The following is a 15,666-nucleotide window of genomic DNA, read 5'->3' as shown; positions in this document are numbered from 1 at the left end:
GCCCAGACCGGGAAGTGGTCTGCCTCTGATGACCACCTCACGGGGACCGCGCCAGCCCGAGCAGGAAGTGGTCACCCCTTCCCACCCTCCACCCCAAGCCGGCCCTGCCTGAGCTCACACTTGGGAAACAGCTGGGCCCAAAAGTCCCTGTTCTCTGGTCTGTTCTGGGAGCCGGCTTTATTCTTAGAAACCCAGCTCGACCTGGGGCCACTGTCTCTGTGGCTGGGGGTCTGCAGACCTGGCTTCTCGTCCCAGCTCTGCCACTTCCTTGCGCTGAGGCCTTGGCCAAGTTGCTTCCCTGTCTGGACCTGTTCCCCATCTGTGAAATGGGGCGATAATCCCCCACCTGCTGCCTCAGAGAATAAACATGGACAGTCCTAAAAGGTCAGGGCTGGAAAGTCCCCCAGGGCTCCTCTGGTCCAATATCTTTTCACGGATGAGGAGGCTGAGGCTGGAGAGGGAAGGGGATTGATCTTATTCCCACAGCCAGGTAGTAGCAGGGGTTTCTGAGGTTTTGGAAAGAGCACTGGATTGGGAGCCAGGACTAGGTCCAAGGCTTCACTCAGCCCCTTCCTTGCAGTGGGACCTTGGTCAAGTCAATCAGCCTTTCTGAGCCTTTTTCTGCAGAGAGGGAGCTAGCCTTACTTCCCAGGGTTCTGGTGGGGCTCACCTATAATGATGCACGTGGGGCTGCTTTGCAGAATGTAATGCCCTGTGACCGTGAACAGCTTTTTAACTAGGGTGGAGGCAGACTGGAACCCAGATCTCAGGTTTCCTGCTCTTTGCTGCCCCCTGCCCGAGGCGCCACGTACAGGGAGTGCGGTCTGGGCCCCAGGAAGCTGCCTGGGGAGAGGATTTCTTTCCCTTTTCTCCCCTCACTTGGGTATCGGTAGCTAATCTCTTTCCCTGATTCCACTGAGTCACCGGAGGAGGCCGTGCTCCGGGAGGGGCCAGGTGTGAAGAACTCACTTTGCCCACATCAGTAGCCAGAGATGCTGTTACCACCAACACCCACCCCTTAGCTCGTGGCTTCTACCCACCAACTCCTCCTTTCCTGTAGGGCCCTCCTAGGACACTGAGCCCAAGCAGATTCTGTGGTGGGGGCCAGAGGAATGGGCAGGCTGGATCAAACACGGGCAGCCCGCCTGGTGCCGCCTAGCACAGGCCACCCAGGCCCGGCTTGGGCTTCAGGAGAGAGGGCCTCAGACCAGGGAGTCCTGGATGACGGGGCTGGCAGAGGGGTTAGAGATTAGCCTATCCAGGGGACAGAGCTGGGGTCCATGGACCTGAAGAGGAGCTGGAAACCCCCAGATCACACAGAGACTTGTGGTTATGTGGGCGGTTGTGTGTGTATGCGTGTGTGTGGTGACATGTATGTGGTTGAGTGTGTGTGTGGTTGTGTGTACGTGTGTGTGGAGTTTTGGTTGCGTGTGTGTGGTTGCATGTGTGTGTGGTTGTGTGCGTGTCTGCATTTCCTGAGGGGAGGGTCCAGATTTCATTAAATTTTCAAAGCAAAATTTTAAAGGTCAGGACCAATGCACTTTCTCCCCTTTCCCATTTCACAGAAGAAGAAACTGAAGCAGAGAGACATGAAGTATCTCACAGCCTTTATAAGCAGGATGAGGTGGGGTACTTAGTGCCTCGATTATGACCTCCTTTTCCTGACTCAAAAATAGTTCCTAGGAAGTTCAGAGGGAATCTGTATCCCGTCCCCTTGTCCCAGGACTTTGAGGGTGGCTGAGGCTTGAGGAGATTGGGAGAGAGGAAAGTTAGGTCAGGTCCCCTGTGCCAAGCCCCAGAGCTCCTACCAGCACCACCACCAATATCACCATCAGCACCACCATCAGCACCATCATCAGCATCACCGCCGTCAGCACCATCATCAGTGTTATTAACAGTGCTACTATCAGCATCACCACTTCAGCATCACCATCAGCACCATCACCAGCATCACCGCCGTCAGCACCATCATCAGTGTTATTAACAGTGCTACTATCAGCATCACCATTAGCAGTACCACTTCAGCATCACCACTTCAGCATCACCATCAGCAGCACCACTTCAGCATCACCATCAGCACCATCACCAGCATCACCGCCGTCAGCACCATCATCAGTATTAACAGTGCTACTATCAGCATCACCATCAGCAGCACCACTTCAGCATCACCATCAGCATCACCATTAGCAGCACCACTTCAGCATCACCATCAGCATCACCACTTCAGCATCACCATCAGCAGCACCACTTCAGCATCACCATCAGCACCATCACCAGCATCACCGCCGTCAGCACCATCATCAGTATTATTAACAGTGCTACTATCAGCATCACCATTAGCAGCACCACTTCAGCATCACCATCAGCATCACCATCAGCACAGGATCTGCCTTACAGGCCGGGCCAGTCACCTTGTTTCCACCATCACCCTGCCTCTGTTGATGGCAGTTGGGATGCCCAGCTCAGGCCTCATCTAGAGCCATGCGGGGCCAGCCCAAGGGTGGGATGAAAACAAGGGTGGGGCCATTCTGAATTGAAGATGCCCATTGCAAAATGAGCTCAACTGACCTGACCCTCATATAAGACCCCCTTAGAGACAGGTTGTACAGGCAAGCTCTTATCCAATTAAGATTGGAAATATGTGCATGTTGTTCCTTTCATCTTTCCACAAATATGTTTTCATTATTATTGTAGCTGACACCTATCCAGAAATGACTGGGCACTGCTCTAAGTACTTTAGATGTATGAATTACTTCAACCCTTTCAGCAACCCTATGAGGTGGGTAGTATTATTATCCCTATCTTATAGCTGGGAAAACAAAGGCACTGAAGAAGTCCAAGGTCAGACACCTAGTAAATGGCAAGGCCAAGATTTGAACCCAAGCATCGTCACACACCAGAGTTCATGCTCTTAGCCACTACACTACAGTATCAGATCAGAGAAGTACAGAGCAGGCCAAAGAAAACCCCAGATGTGCAACCCCTGCAAATGACTGTGATCTCTTTGAAGGCATGGGCCATATTGTTTTCATTGCTCTGTTCTCAGGGCCTGACACTAGGCCTGGTATACAGAAGGACCTCAGTAAATGTTGGCTAAGTGTCAATTGACAGTACTGGCCTCCCAAGCCTTCCCCAGCTTCTGCTTCTTCCTCCTCTGAACCACGCTTGAGGGCTGTCCCTGAAGCTGCAGTTCTTTTTCCAGAAAACAGAGGGCAGCATGTACAATAAGGCAAGACCCTCTTCCAGGTGTCAGGAAGAAGGAATTAGGAGGAAAAGGAAGAAATACTTTGTGGCCGGCAGGAACACAGTTATTGATTAAAAACAAATTGAGACAAACCCTGGGTCCCACAACATGATAGGATGCCACGGCTGGTGTTCTTAATTTGACAGCTGAGGAAACTGAGGTCCAGAGAGGGAGAGGTTCTTGCCCAAGATCACACAGCATGTGAGCAGCAGACCTTGAAATCCAGGTCTCCCGGCTCTTTCTCCACTAGAATGGTAGAAATAGCTGACAGGTTGGGGTATGGACCAGGCCTCCCCTTGTCTGTCAGGAGAATAGCAGATGTTAAAAGTTACCAACCAGGGGCAGCTCTTTGTGCGCATAGCCAGGCCGCCCCCTGGTGGCTGTAACTGTCATGTACCCAGAAGCACAGTCACGATTTTGTCAATCCATCAGCCAATAGGATGCATCTCCACCTTACTGGCCCTCGGCCTGGCCTCAGGCTGTTGGGAAGACAAGAGACCAACAGGATCAGGGTCTAGTCCCTCCAGGGACTTACAGTCCAACAAATGAGGCAGGATGGCCCATGGAACAGAGCAGAGAGCATACGTGCCTGAGTCCCAGGGATCACAGCCATGGCCACCTGTGCGCCCAGCACCGTGGATGCCCCATCCCTTTGAGGACCACGTCATCCCATAGGGTAGCTACTCATAGTCTCCCATTGACTGTTAGGAAACTGAGGCTCAGAGACAGGACACAATTGTGTATGAAGCCACAAAGCCAGGAATAGAGGAGCTGGGAAGTGAAGCCCAAACTGGCAGTTTCCAAGTCTAAGGCTTATTCAACTTCCCCCACGTGATAACCATGGCGGCTCTGAGCAAGTGCAGTCAGCTTGGACTGGAGTGGTCTTGGAAGGCTCCTGTGAGGAGGCGAGGTCCACCATCCCAAAGGCCAGACCCAATTCCTTATGGCTACATCACCCATCGATAATGATGAAAATCACCATGACAGAAAATATCATCAATTAAGTATTTAGTGCTGGGTGCTGTGGTTTAAGTGCTTTCCATGAGTCAGTTATTCATTCATTCATTCACTTAAATATTGATCAAGCATCTTCTATGCTTCTATGTTTTAGGTACCAAGATCACAACAGTGAACAAAGCATAGAGAAATTCCTGCCCTTGTGAAACTTGTATTCCAGACAAGGGAGAAAGGTATATTATAAATCATTATAATATATATAATTAAAATATATAGTGTGGCAGGTGGTGATAACTTCTGGAGAAAAATTAAGTAGGGAAGAAGGATAGAGAGCATTTTGGGAGGGAGGTGGAATCCCCCAAGATGCCATTCGAGCAGAAAGCTGAAGGAGGGGAGGAAGTGAGTCATGGGGGTGTCTGAGGGAAGGGTGTCCAGGCAGAGGGAACAGAGTGCAAAGGCTCTGAGGCAACTGTCTCATTGATTCATCTCAATCAACCTTGAGTTATAAACCACCGCTGTTCCCGTTTCCTGGTTAGGGAACACTTTCCCAGTCTGGTAGGGAAGAGGCAGGACAGATGGAGCAACTGAGGCCAGGAAGGTCATGCCCAACATCACATAGTAAGTCAGTGCCAGAGCTGGGATCCAAACCCTGTCTTCTGCCTCCCATACCAAGGCTCTTTAGAGGGTCTCTAGTGTCTAAAGGGATACATCACATCCAGCACCCCCAGAGATCACAGCCCCCAAAGAACAAGGGCAGGATGCAGCCTCCGGAAGGGCTAATCAACCAAGGGTAGGAGCTGGATCCCAGCCTGATGGATGCAGAGCTGGAGTTGGTGGCCATGATCAGCCATAGTGGGACCTAGGGTCAGACAGGCCCAGCCTCCCTGCCACCCTTTCCAGTGTTTCTCCATCCCAAGGAGAGGCTCTCCTACTTGGATGGGGTTGTACCTCAAAGCCACTTGGCAGGGAGGGTAGCTGAGGAATATCAGTGACTAATCTTGGCCTGACCAGCCACTGCCCAGAAACCCGAGGTCAGTCTGTGGTTGGGATCAGAGGTCAGCCTGGGTCTGAGGTTTGTGGTTGGATCAGGGGTCAGTCTATAGCTGGGGTCAGTCTGTGGCTGGGATCAAAAGTCAGTCTGTGGCCAGGTCAAGAGTCAGTATACGGTTTGGCTCAGGGGTCAGACTGTGACAGGGACAGCGTCAGTCTGTGTTCAAATCAGGACTCCATTCATCACCAAGGTCAAAGACCAGATGGGCCAAGGTCAGGGTTCAGTCATGGCCAGAGCTGGGAGTGTAGGTCTGTGGAACAAAGGCTGCCAACTGAGCTGCACTGGGCCAAAGTCTGACCTCAGAGCCAGGCGGGGACAAATCATCAGGTGCTCTAACCACTGAGCCCCAGCCCTGCCAAGTAGAGTGCTGGGCAGAGGGGACAAATCAGTCCCCTCCATCCCCCTTGTCAGCCTTAGCAAGTCTGGGCAGTCTAGCCCAAAGCCTCCCCCTTTTCCAACAACTTGAGGGGCTTGACTGATCTCACACCCACCCACCCCCATCCAATAGATGAAGAAATGAAGCCCAGAGAGAGCCAGGATCTGTCCAAAGTCATTCTGAGGATGAGGGTACAGCAAGGACCAGAACCTGACACTCCTGACATCCCTGGGCTTTCCTCATCTGAGCCTGAGATAGGGTCACCACCTGCTCAGTCACTGCTTGGGGGAGGGAGATTTGAGTCACTGCACAGGCCCTGTGGAGAGGCATCTGGGCAGAAAAGGGGAAAGCAAAAGCCACAACTAGGAATCAGGGGCTCTTGGGTTCTCTTCTTATAGATTGACTTAGTCTGTGACTTCAGAGAGATCTATTTATTTGCTTGTTCATTGATTGGCTTATTCAACAAATAAAAAACTGCAGAGAACTTCCCTGGACCTCCATTTCCTCATCTGTAAAATGGGCAGAATGCCCTTTCCAGGACTGTTGTGGGAATCACATGAGAAAACAGGTGGGCAACACATAGTTACTGAGCACACAGTGTAGAGGTCGTGGCAGGTACCATCAGTGCCTCATCCATTTCCCCACTCTCTGTGCATACCAACCTGATAGTCTGGAAGTCCCCACCTGACAGCTTTCCCCGCGTCACAAGTGTGGGGCAAGCCAGAGTGCCTGGCAGTTGGCACTCCCCTGGGAGTGGTTCTCAGTCGATGATTGGCAAAGCCAGCTCCTGCCTCCCGGTGGGGTGAATCTAAGGCTTGTCATGCACTGTCCCCACACTCCCCAGCAGGCTGGGTCCCATCGCCCACACCAGTAACTTTCTGGATGATGCCTTCCTTGGTGACAATCCCTCGCTCTCACTTCCTGACTCCCCTGCAAGAGCTCCCTGGGTCATGACTCACGGGAACCACCTGCACCTCACGTCCTAGTTTTAGAGCCCGCTTTGGATCAGCCCAGCCTAAGGCGCGAGTACATCACATACACGGAGAGGTCAGTCTCACTGCCCCATTCTACAGAAACCAAGGCTCGGAAAGTTTAAGCAAATAAATGGCAGATCTGGGACTCCTCCCCAGGACTGTCTGTCTCCAGAGCCAACACTCAATTCCAATGTTATTCAGGGACCTCCCTAATAGTGGAAGGAGAAGCAAGGACTCAGTATAGATGGAGGTAAGTGCTGGTGACAGTGTTGTCATACCGGTAACGGTCCCTCAGCAAGCTGAGAACGCTTCACTGGGGGCATGAGACTTGAGCTGGATGTTGAAGGATGCATAGGAGTTTTCTAGGGGGTGATAAAAGAGAATGCACTCCAGGCAGAAGGAAGAGGATGCACAAAGGCTCAGAGGCATGGAGGAGGATGTCACGTTTAGAGAATGCCAAAAAGCAACAGGGCTGTGTGCATTCAGGGGAGTGGTAGGAACCTTTGCTGCAGGGTGGGGACCTGCACGACAGGTGGTGAACTGGGTGCCACTGTGCTCAGAAGGCACCAGAGGACCAGCAGAGGCTTGAATCAGGAGCATGATCTGGTCAGATGGGTGGCTCTGGTGGCAATATGAAGGGGCTAGTGCTCGATGCATAGTATATGCTCAACACAGATGTGTTCTTAACTATTAGTCTTTTATTTTACGATTTGAGCTTTTGTATGTTGTTTTGAAAACCTTTACCCAATGTCATGAATAAACATTTTCTTCTAAAAATTTCAAATTTTGTTCTTTCATATTTAGGGCTTTAAATCATTTGAAATTTATGTTTCTGTTTGGCATGGGGTAGGGATCTCACTTTACCTTTTCTATCTGAATAGCCAGTTGACCTAACACCATTTCCTTATTAAATAGCTTGCTCCATAAAGGCTGATTTCTGCCATATGCTAAGTCCCATTTGTAAGTGGATGTATTTATAGGCTCCCTCTTCCATTGTTTAATCCTCCTTCTTTAATTACTATAGCTTTATAATAAGTCATGGTATCTAAAAAAACAAGTCCTTCTTTATTCTTCAAAATTGTGTTGGTGCATTAGTTTCCTATTGCTGTTGTAACAAATTACCACAAGTGTAGTGTCTTAAACACAGAGATTTCTTCTCTTACAGTCCTGGAGGTCAGAAGTCTGAAATCAGTTTCACTGGGCTAAAGGCAAGGTGTCAACAGGACTGCATTCTGTTTTGGAGGCTCTGAGGGAGAATCTGATCTCTTGCATTTTTCAGGTTCTAATGACCACCTGTATTCCTTGGCTTGTGGCCCCTTTCTCCATCCTCAAAGTGCATCACTCCAATTTCTGCTTCTGTCAACACATCACCTTTTCCTCTAATTTGACTCCTCCTGTGTCCCTCTTGTAAGGATAATCTGGAATAATCTCCCCACCTCGAGATCCCTAATCACATCTGCAGAGTCTCAGGTATGGGTGAGACCCTGGACAGGATCCCTCCTGGGGCAAAATTCCCTCCATCTGTAAAACTAGAAAAGAACTCCTCTGCTTCCAAAATACAAAGGTGGTACAGGCATAAGATTCAGGTTATAGACGTTCCCATTCAAAACAGGAGAAAATGGAAGGGAATAAAGAATCACCAGTAGCTAGCAATTTTGAAATCCAATGAGGCAAATCCACTAGGTGTCAGGGCCTGGGAAAAACCCTCTATGGTTTGCAGTTCTGCCCTCCATATGCAAAACAACAAGAAGACAACCATAAAAACTTCAAACTTTACTTCACACCATATATAAAAATAACCTCAAAATGAATTATAGACCTAAAGAAGCATTGCTAAGTAAAAAAGCAGGCGCAAAAGAGTACATAGTGTATGATTCAACGTATACTAAATTCTAGAAAGGACAAAGTTATAGTGACAGAAATCAGATCAATGATTGCCAGTGGTGGGGGAATGGGAGGAGGGATTTGATTGATAACAAAGGGTGGGAGGTAACTTTGTGGGGTGATGGAAATATTCCATATCTTGTTTGTGATGATGGTTCACAACTGTAGAGAGAAAGAGAGAGAGAAAGAAAGAAAGAAAAAGAAAGGAAGGAAGGGAGAAAGAAAGAAAGAATAGGAAAGAAAGAAGGAAAGAGGGAGGGAGGGAGGGAGGAAAAAAAAGAAAGAAGGAAAGAAAGAAAGAGGGGAGAGGGAGGGAGGAAGGAAGGAAGGGAAGAGGGAAGAGAGGAGGGAGGAGAGGTAGGGAAGGGGAGGGAGGGATGGGGAAATGAAGGCGGGAAGAGTCAGATCTAACAGGCCTAGGGTGGGGCGTGGCCGCCATCAGTCAGAGGGGCCAGCAGAGCCCCCTGGACAGGTCTACTGGAGTTTTGGCCCCTAAACTGCTGGGGAAGTCATATCCTGCCCTCACCTTTCTAGAACAGAAAAGTGATCAGAACGCCTGGATTTGTGTCCAGGACGTCTCATCAAGCAGTCGAGTCCCCTTAGCAAGCTCTTGCCTCCTGCTTTGTCTCGGTTTCCTCGAGGGCAGGGATTTTAGTCTGTGCCCAACTCCAGCAGTGCCTGGCACGTAGCACATGCACCATAAACATAAGCGTTCGTGTTCTTCTCATTTTGTTTCTAAGCAAATGGAGGGTAGGGCGCATAGCCCAGCTCACTCAGCAGAGGGGCAGAACCACAGTCCAGCCCCACACAATTTGGCCCCAAAGCCCAGCTGTTCGACCATCACATGGACTGCCCGGCGTGGGGTCCCTGGGGGCTCAGCTCAGGCCGCCACCTTCAGAGAGGCAGGCCTTCGGTGGGCACTAATCCACATCGGTCTCGGGTGGCTTCTGGTGGCTTCTGATTCTCTCTGGTCAAGAAGCTGCCTCTGCTCACCACACACAGGCCTCTAGTGGGCCCTCATTTCCCCTTTACAGTAGGCACGAATAGCTCAGGCTCTGGAGATTGGCAGCCTGGGTTCAAATCCTGGCTCTGCTGTTGCTTCTCTGTGTGTCCTTGGGCAGGGACCTCAATCCATGCCTCAGTTTCTTCACCTGTAAAGAAGGGAGAATGGTATTACCTAGTCCAAGAATAGTGAGGATTCAATAAGTGAACCCGGGTAAAACGCTGAGAGCAGTGTGTGGGTCTGATGAGTGTTGGCCATTGTCACTGTTAACCACCAGCGCAGGGCACCTGGCCCGTTGCTTCCTCTTGTCCTTCCAAAGCCCCAGGCCCCTGCCCACCCGACGGAAGGGCTCAGCGGAGACTGACTGCTTTCCCAGAGGGCTGGCCCAGCTCCTCCCACCCCATCTCAGAGCCCTGCCCACCCAGGGGGCTCAGGCACTGTCTCCTCAATCAATATGCCCAGCTGATTGTGGCTTTGGGGTCTCGACCACAGGTCCAGCCGGGGCTGGGAGCCGGTGGAGGTGACAGTGGGGGGAGAGTGTGAGCCGGGTTCCCAGGTACCCCAGGGCCACTACTGTGGGTCCAGAGCAGGCTTTGCTCTGCTGACACCAGCCCTCGCCCCCGGGGGTGAGGGTAGAGACGGGTCAGGGATGGGCGCAGGCAGAGGGCAGGGGTGCCATGACCAGTCTCAGCTGCACCAGTGCCTTGCTGGGTGATCTTTGCCAGGCCACTTCTCTCTGTGCCTCCTTTCCTTTTGTAAAATGGGGGGAATGGGAGTGGCGGCAAGCCCAGGCCCCTCTGCCTCAAGCGCTATTATGAGAGAAAAGGATCGGGGTTCTGTCTGGTGCTGAGAGCTGGGCCCTGTGGTATGCTTTACATGTACTGTCTCATGACAGCCCATTTTGCAGATGAGGAGAGTGAGGCTAAGATGTTCCTAAGAGCTTTCTCTTTGGGGAGGTCAGTTTCACCACGAAGCTCATTTCAGAAGGCTCGGGAAAGTGATCAGCCTGGCCTACAGGCTCCCTGAAGGAGGCCAGGTCCCAGTTTTAGGAAGAAATTATTTTCTTCTTAGGCCAACCTCAGCAAAGACTTTGCCCTGCCCAAGCCCCTTTCTTCACCTGGAAATCAATGTGGGGCTACTTTTTTTCTACTTCCTGTTTTTCACAACTGACACCAGAGGGGCAATCCAGGATGTTTTCTGGAGAATGCTGGCTCCCACTCCCAGCCCACCTCTGCTGCAGCAGCCACAGCTCTGCTCCGATCCGCCCACCCACCTCCCACGGTATCAGGGGAGTGTTTGCAGAAACCCTTGCCCAGTTTGGGTATCCCTCAGAGCAGCTGCATCTTGGCAAAGGCTTGACGCCAGCACATTCTTTGGGGAAGGGGCTGTAGAGCCCGCTGACTCCAGGGCTGGAGCAGGAGCTTCGACATCACAGCCTTGGCCCCTGAGCAAGGCTGGCCCTCATCCCGACCCCCATCCAGCTACTTCCTGCAGTCTCACTACTGCACACACCACCAAACCTCGTCCAGGGTGAGGCCGGCGGGGCCCAGACCCAAACCCACAGCTGCCTGGGAAGGCAGCATTTCCTGAGCACCAGCTCTTTAGAGGACACTTTCAAAGTCCCCATCCAGTCCCCGCTCAGCATGAAACCCTGTCACCCCAGCCTAGCCCTCTGTGTGGTCATCTGAGACACTGAACCCATAATACTAACATGGTTAGGGAGTTGGGGTGGGAGAGGCTCCAACCCTTAGTAAATATCACTGCTGCACGAAGCACTTTAAATGCATCATCTCATTTTAATCCCAAACAAGCCTATGAGAGAGGTGCTGCTATTAACCCCATTTTACAGATGATGGAAACTGAGGCTCAGAAAGGTTAAGTAACTTACCCAACATCATCCAGCTAGAAAGTGGAGGGGCCAGGATAAGAACCCACTTACTACAAGACATTGGCCCCTCCAGGCAGAGCCCAGTGCCCCCCGCCCCCTGCTGCCCCCCTCTGATTTCTCCCTGGACGCATCTCATTCTATCCCTGGAGACCTGTCCTGAGCGGCAGTGGCAGCACTGGGCTGCGCACACAGCCAGAGTGTATGTGTGTGGCGGGGGAGTGCTGTCACTCCTCCACCCAGCCCTGCAAGACCTTCCTTCCTCCCCTTGCCCTGCTCAGACCAGGGCTCCCCGCTCCTAGAGGAGCACTATCTGGGTGCCCTCTGCACCCTCACATCCCCAGCTTCCATCCTGCCATTCAGAGCTGGGCTGTCCATCCCAAGGTCCCCTCGGGATTCTGTTTGCTTCCAATTCCCAGGCCACCAGCAGATCTATTACTCATCTCATTCCTATGATTCATTTATTCAGTGGGTTTAGGGGCAGTCAGGAGGCCCTAGGGACTCGGGAGTGAATGGATTGGCCAAGGCCCAGGCCCAGCCTCTCTGCGCACATTAATGCCTCATCAGGTCTCTGGAAAGGTCAGCACTGTGGAGGCCTTGGGCTGCACGTGGCTGCTGTGGTCAGTCCTGGGGCGGGAGCCAGTGTTCAAGGCCATATCTACCTGCCCTGGCATCAGCCCCTGGTCACCAGAAAAGGCTGGGAGAGGAGGAGGAGGAACTGGGGGTAGGTAAGCCCCTTGGGGGTCCCCTAGTTACCCAGAAACCCCAGGGATAGGCAGGACCAGCCCTCTGGAGAAACCCCCACCTACACATAGTCTCCCACACCCCTCCTTTCCTGGCCCCTGAGACATGGAGGCAGCAGGAAGGGTGGCAGAAGGACCCAAGATGTCCTTCTTGATCTTGATCTTCACCCAAGATGTGAAGTTCAAATATGAACGGTCAGCCACAAACACCCCTCCCCCCATGACCATGACAATCACCGAGGCCCACGGGCACCCACACCCCTCCTTGCTGCCCTTGCTGTTTTCATTTGCCACTCACCACCCACTCTCAAGGTCCCTATGTTGTGAAGGCACCCCAAGCCTTGGGAGTTAAGAGTAACAGCCCCCTTCATACCTTCCCTACAAGTCCTTTTGCTCCTCCTTGGAGGTGACCCCTATGAACAGCTCGGCATCTACTCTACGGACCCTTTTCTGTGCATTTATAAAACCTGTGTAGATATTATTTAGCTCTTCACATACCATACATAGTTTTCTCTGACTTGCCTTTTTTTGAAGTCGTGTGGATATCTTTCCATATGTATGTCTACAGATCTGTCACCATCATGATTAGCTGCTGCAGATTTTATGCTGAAAACAAGACGAAACAGAAAAGCAAAAGCATCCATATGCCATAGCTTTTTTCTTAAGTACATAAATTAAGAAGTAAAAGCCCCCAAATATGCTGTGCCTTTGGTATCCTTTTCCTAAGATTATCGAGTCTCTGCTGTATAGGAGGTATCTGCCCTGTCAGACATACACAAGCACTTCCTTACACGTCAGAACCATGCTTCTCCAATTTCTCTGTGATTAGCTTTTCTATTTAGCAGTGTGTCTTGGAGGTTTCTCCAGATTCATGTATTCTGATGTTACTTGATCCTGTTCAACTGCTGAATATCACTCCATTGTATGGATATACCATGTCATACCCACTATTCCCATTCTGATGGGCACTTCAGTTAGTTCCAAGCCTTTGCTATTGCTGAAATGAATAGCCTTCCATATATGTTGTCTCTGTGTCCTTCTGAGGTCTGAAGTCTGAGGAGCTGGGGATGATTTGGCGGCGGGGGATGGTCAGGACGTAAGGCCGCATTTCCCTTAGCACACACACCCACAACCCTACCTCCTCAGCCGGTGGGGACTCAGCAAGCCTCGGGGTCTACAGATAAACAGGAGAGCTCCTTGGTCCGCATTTAGCAAGCATGTTACAGAGCTGCATCGCCCACGGTGACAACAGCCCTGGTTTGGGGGCGGCAGAAGCAGCTTCTGTGTCCCTCCCCTGGCATCCCCTTGCCCAGCTGCCCCTCAGTATCCTTCCTCCAGCAATGTGGTCACCTGGAGCGGGAGGGGGACCACAGCCCTTCTGGATAGCCCTGGCTAGGCCTTAGAGGCCAATCTGACAAGGTGGGGGCTCCCAGGCACGGTCTCTGGGGTCCAAGTAGCCGTTCAGCTGCTTTTCTGTCCAATCGCGTCAAAGTGCTGCAACGCTAACACACTCTAAAACCGAAGCAGGAAAATTGGATTCGCTATTGATCCTCATTGCTGGGTGACTTCTGTGACCCGTGTTAGCCACAACCCAGCCAATAGCAACGGCCCTAAAAACAAAGAGTGTTTGTAATAGGGGGAGAGAAGGAGATGAAGGTAAAGACCGGGCCGAGGTGGGGGACAAGGGGACCTTTCCTTTGCCCCCAGAAAACTTTGTAGGAAAAAGATTGGCAGGAAAAAAGCAGTGGGAGGAGGGCAGCCATGGGAACCTCTGGGACCTCCGTTTCCACGGGTCTTGGGGAAACGACCTCAGGCCATTTTTGTGCCATATCTGCAGTTCCAGCAACCAGCCTACTATGTGCAGGGCCCGGGGTGTTCTTTAAAGTGTATAATGTCCTGTGCATGTTAAAACTCATGTTCCAGGGGCTTCCCTGGTAGTGCAGTGGTTGAGAATCCGCCTGCCAATGCAGGGGACACGGGTTCGAGCCCTGGTCTGGGAAGATCCCACATGCCGCGGAGCAGCTGGGCCCGTGCGCCACAACTACTGAGCCCGCGCGTCTGGAGCCTGTGCTCCGCAACAAGAGAGGCCGCGATAGTGAGAGGCCCACGCACCGCCATGAAGAGTGGCCCCCACTCGCCACAACTAGAGAAAGCCCTCGCACAGAAACGAAGAACCAACACAGCCAAAAATAAATAAATAAATTTTTAACAAAACAAAAAAACCTCATGTTCCAGAAACAGAATCTGGGGTAGTCAGGGCCAGGGCCTTGGAGAGTAAACAGACGGACAGCAACCAAGCTGGCTTGGAGAAATATGGGTTCCTGAGTCACCCTGGGGACTCTGATTTGGCATGTCTGGGGCAGGGCACGTCTGGGGTGGGGTCTGAGCACATGTATTGTAAAAAAGTTTCCAAGCTCAAGACCCTTACTTTCCAACACAGCTGTGTTCTCTGGAGTCTTGGGAACGGCAGAGGGACCCAGGGTTCCTTCAGGGGTGAGGGGGCTGAGCGCGTGGAACTCCAGGCTCCTTAGCTCTCCAACAGGGGTGCCGTCTTTCTTGTCTTTTCTTGTGCATTCCCCTGGGTGGATGACATCTTCAACTGACCGTAAGACACACCATGGTTTTATGTCCCTCGAAGAAAAGCATTGCCAGTTAAGCGAAGACAAACTGTGGATTATAAAATGCATCTCAACTTCCGAGATGTTAAATGTGAAATGTAGATTCTAGAATCCACAAAATAGTGGTATGGTGGTCACGCCCTTCAGTGACATCTTACAACTCTTAAGGAAGTGTTCTTACCTCTTCCAGGTGACCCTCAAGGTCCCAGGTACTCTGGCCCCACCCACATCCCCAGCCAACTCCCCCCCAAATTCTCCCCTTCTCTGTGCTCCCGCCCCTCAGGTGAGCCACCTTCTTTCAGGCCCTTGTATCCTCCTTGTTCCCTACTACCAGAGGGCCTTTGCACAGGCTGTACACTCTTCCTTTTCCTTTTTAACCTGCTCATTCTGAAAACAAAGCTCAGTGGCCACTTCCTTAGGAAGACCCTCCCTGACCATCTTTGTTAGCTCACAGCCTCCCACACACACACACCACCACCATCGTACAGTCTCGTGGCCTCTCCACAGTGCTGGTCCCAGCTGTAATCTCACCTTGTTGTGTGTGATTAGGTGGTGAATGCGGGACTACCCTGTCCGACTGTGAATCCCATGCAAGTAGGGACTGCCCTGGCTTGACTTGCTACTGAATCCCTTGCATCTAGCACTCTGCCTGGCACATGGTAGGTTCACAGCAATCTACACGGGCTGGTACCTGTCCCCTCCTATGTGGGGCTCCAGGTTTCAGTGCCTTGAAGGGGCAAAGTCTGAGGGGCAGCCTGGGAGAGAGACCTCACTGTCCCATGCTGGCCTCATCGACTTGGTCATGGGGATGGGGAGCCGGCAGCTGATGCAGATGCCTGAGTGACGGTTGCCCCCGCTCCTCCACCCCGGCTTCCTCACTGGGTCTCAGTCCAGCAACCTGTGCTCAGCTGCCCTGTGGAGCTCAGTTCTG

The sequence above is a fragment of the Balaenoptera borealis genome, assembly GCF_965194805.1.
Source record: "Balaenoptera borealis genome assembly, chromosome: 1".
Lineage (NCBI taxonomy): Eukaryota > Metazoa > Chordata > Mammalia > Artiodactyla > Balaenopteridae > Balaenoptera > Balaenoptera borealis.
This window is presented reverse-complemented; position numbering follows the sequence as displayed.